At 39.1% G+C, this 4443-nt stretch overlaps 1 long non-coding RNA gene across 1 annotated transcript; it reads left to right on the forward strand.

The window, feature by feature from the left end:
* The first annotated feature begins 2593 nt into the window (after positions 1-2593).
* Positions 2594-3294, forward strand: LOC117777715. Its single transcript, XR_004616652.1, has 3 exons — positions 2594-2708; positions 2951-3029; positions 3184-3294. It is a non-coding gene; the product is annotated as an uncharacterized LOC117777715 (long non-coding RNA).
* The last annotated feature ends 1149 nt before the right edge of the window (positions 3295-4443 follow it).

A 4443-nucleotide genomic window follows, 5' to 3' on the forward strand; every position in this document is an offset into this window, starting at 1 on the left:
ATGAAAAATAAACTCAAAAGGTGTTAAGTTTGTCCAGTCCGGGCTACTGTAAAAAAACATGGCAGCATAAAGTATTTAAATATAAAGCGCCAATTCGAGGGTAAAGAAAACAACAATTTGTACAATTTAGATGAAACACACTAGTGAAAACATCACTAGGATTATTTTGTGTTAAATTTCTGCCAATAGATACTTTTTACCTACATTTTACACAGCAAAGCTTTGAGGTCAATATGTTGTGTTTAGAAAGACAAGAAATGTCACATGTTTATCTGAGGAAACTAGAGATAAATCCTTATGTCCTATAAGACTGAGCCTGAAACAACGAACACCTCTGTCTTCAGATTCCTTTTTGAACAATGGGAGGAAGTGGAGACATGTGATGCATCTTTATGTACTGGATCAGTCCTGCAGGTCATGGTAAATATCTAGAAGTGCTATAGAAGGAAAATACCTTTAGATGAAGACATAACCGAGAAGTTCTATATACAACACACAAGTTTTTATTAGGTTTTTCTGATTATTTACGTACTTTTTTCAGGAACACTGCTATGAAAAAGAAATCCTCCGTTAGATTGTAGAGGCATTCAGAGACAAAGTGTAAATAGTCTTCACTGCATGTTTAAGGTCCATTTATGTAATTTGTTGTGCGTCATAATTAGCAGTCAAAATGAAGGAATTTTCCCTGTTCTAAATGATGCGTGTTTAATTTCAGGTAGGACTCATTTATCCTATAAATAAGTCCAAAAAATCTGTGTCTGTCTCCACAACCGCTCATCTGATCCACCTCCACTGTTCAGTCAGACCTCATAGCAGAAAACACACTTTAAACAGAAACCTGGGATCTCAGTTGCTTTTTACTGAGCTCATGAGTTAATATATAGTGTCTCTCATCCTTACGCCATTAGATTCCACACTCCCAGGGAGGCTGAGCAGTGTGATTCTCTGTATACCATATAAAATGACATCATATATATGTATACTATATATACATATATTATATTCTTGATATGCTTTTTGTTTTAAATACAAACTACCATCCCTATATCTGCCAGTCCATAGGTCCGGTCCCTAACTTCTACACAACATTGAAATTTAAAAGTTTAGTTGTACTTCTTTTCTACTGAAGAAGCAGTGGTCACACTGACTGCTCCGGATCACAAGATATTTCTAACATGTACATTCTGTATACTCTGTACCATCATGTGCATGTTTGTCTGTATCTGTAAGCAGATACTGATGATGCCTGTTGGCCACAGGGACCACATGGTAAAGACAGGATGAGCATGAAAGCATGTAATTCTTCATGGTCATGCACGAGTCAGTTGACTAATTGTTCTTTTGTTGAGTTCAAAGTGATAGATTCAAGAGAAGAGGAGCAAACGTCTGTTAAAGGGCTTGTTCACCCACATTTTTAAAAAGACAAATAACTGAAATGAACATAGAAACAAAACGAGAAGATACTGTGATGAAAAATATTGAGGTTTTCAATATATTTCCCTTTGTTTGTTTGTTTGTTTCTTTTTGTAATTTGGAATAATTTGCCCTTAATGAGATGTTTGCATCTCCTCTCTCCAACCTGTCTCCTTGAATCCCTGCAGTTCTCTAATATCGGTGAACTGACTTTTTAATATAAAAAAGCCACTTATTACAAAAGACAAGAGATTTCACTTCCACAAAATGTTATCACTCATTATACTTTCTTATTCTGGGAATGTTGAGTCCTTCCTGGACACACATATATAAGCAAATAACCCAAATTGTGATTTTAGTGAATATCTGTCCAATTCTATAACGAGAATTGTTTCTTCTTACCTTAGAACAAAAAGTACAACATTGCTGTCAGACAATCACCACAAGACCACCAAGTTATAACCCTGACCAAATCAATTTCATCGCTGGCCCTCATGACGAGTCTGGTGTCTTGTATAAATGGGCTCATGGGGGGACTCAACACTCAGACCAGTCAGACCACTCAGACCACTCTCTGCACCGCTGAAGGAAACCTGCTCCAGTCATGACCATGAAGACTCTGCTGCTGGCCTCTGCTCTCTTCGCAGGACTGTTTGGCTCCTTGGCTGCGGCCCCTGCCTCTCCGGCTCCCTCTGTGTACCACGCCTTCTGCAGAACACTGTGGTGAGTGGAGGATTTCTGAATCGGGAGGATTTGAATGTTTCTATTTCACGTTTAAAGCTTGAATGGGTCTGAACTGTGTCGTTTCTCTTCCCCTACAGGCTCTTTGGGTCACCTTGTGCCAAAATCAGCACCAAGATCGTGCAGCAGATTCAAGCTTTGAGCCCTCTGCCCGGCTGCGACGTTTGTCAGTATGAGGTAATTGAATATTGATCTGTTGACTACATGGGGTTTCAGATGGATTGAATTTCAATGGATTATATCAGTTTACGGGGCTCGTGTAGAGGGGCTTGAGTCGTCCTGCAGCAGCCACGGGTTCAGGTCCGACCCCGGCCCTTTGCTGCACATCTTCCTAACTCTGTCCAACGGATGCCCAATGTGAATATAAAAACAAATACTGTATATATATATATATATATATATATATACCAGCAACTTGTACATTTCTTGTCTAGCTTGTGTCCGTCAGCCCTCGTGCCATCAAAGCCAACCACACCTCCATCGACGGGTTTCAGGCTGAGAGCATAACCTTCTACTTCACTCCCACTGTAATGACTGGCGGCTGCCGTGTCACTGTGAGTAACAGCTGCATTCAACTTTTAACTGACTTCTATTAAATGAGGACAAACAGTAGAAATAGTTGACTGACACACATGGCAAGATATACGTTGATAAAAATGATATATTTCTTAAAAGACATCTTAACTCTCTATGTTTTAAATGATTTTATGTAGAGCAAATGAAGAGGTACGTAACTGTGGAATGCTTGTTTGTACGTATATGTGCATTTATTTTTTTAATTTAACCTCCTTCCCAGGCCCAGTCCACTTCTCTTGGATTCAGCAGCCTTCTGGATGATGGCCTCAACTACTGCAACCTCTACAACGTGCTGTCAGGTGAGCAAAAAGAAACTTTAAGACGATTCCAAATATTCACTGTTATATTATTTTTCCTGTTTATTAACTTAAATTCTAAAAGTCAGTGTTAATATGAAGAGAGTGGGAGAATGAATGTGGAATGACCTGATTTCCGTCTGTGTTTGGATTCTAGCGAGTGGACTCAGCTCATCACCAGGCTTCATGGAGATGACCAATGAATGGGCCTGCCTGAGCTACGGACTCGCCACCTGCAGGGCCTAAAAAGCGTCCATGTTGAAATGACATGAGAAAAGCCTGGTTGTGATGAATTTGATTTAAAAACATAGATTTCCCCTTTATGTCAGACTGTCTCTGATAGTTTATATAGTGATATATGTGGTGGACTAATTGAATAATATTGTAGAAACCATTTCCTACATGAGTACAAATAAAAGTCTTTGCAAGTCTATGATGACGTGTCTGTGTGCTTGTGTGCTCATCCTGCAACTGAGTGAGGAAATAAACCCTCTAGTGAAGGAAGCTAATTCTCAACAAGATTGTCACTGCACGAGTGTCCTTTCCTGATATACAATAATAACACAGGGTTATGTAGAGGGCACAGTAAGTGTTCTATGGGAGTGTGCTCACATAAATTCTTCACACAGCTCAGTTATTACCGAGAAGATAAAAATACTACATCATATGAAACAGTAAAGTAATAATTTCAAATCTGTTTTACATTAATGTTGAACTTAAAATGGAATAAAACCTGTGAATAAACCATCGACTGTATTTAAAAGTATCTCCACCTCCTCCCACTTTCCAGAAATGAAACCAAAATATTACGGATATGAAAACTTTTCATTTTGCGCATCTGAAGCCAGAGTCTGCACAGTAGTGATCATGGGGGTGGAGCCGCGGTAGTGAGGTCCCGCCCATACACTTGCTAGACCAATCCTGAGTTAGTCTCATCCAGCCACCAGGTGGCGATCAAGATGTTTTGGTGTCACTTATGAGGAGCCGTCATGTCGTCCATCTTTATATACAATCTTTGAAATAAACTTTTTCTGAAGCGTGTGAAAAATATTACGCATTGTAAAGGGGTATATACATTTATGTACAAATATATGTATATATACACACATACTCAAAATCATGTATAGTATGTGTATGTACACATGTATGCATATATACATACAAATGTGTGCATACAAAGTTCCGCAAGATTATGAATAACCATGTTGCCACTGTCTTATGATTATAATTGATCACAAATGTGTCCACTGTGTTATGGAGGTTTTCTGGAAGCTGGTGAAAGGAGAATTCAGGCAGCAGCTGGTGTCTTATGCAGAAGAGTTTAATGTAGACTTGATGCATCAAGGAGACCAGTAGGTGAAACAATATACCAACGATCCCACAGCATCCCAGTATATCTTCCTCTATTTGCGTCACC

The sequence above is a fragment of the Hippoglossus hippoglossus genome, chromosome 17 (genome assembly GCF_009819705.1).
Source record: "Hippoglossus hippoglossus isolate fHipHip1 chromosome 17, fHipHip1.pri, whole genome shotgun sequence".
NCBI classification, from domain to species: Eukaryota; Metazoa; Chordata; class Actinopteri; order Pleuronectiformes; family Pleuronectidae; genus Hippoglossus; species Hippoglossus hippoglossus.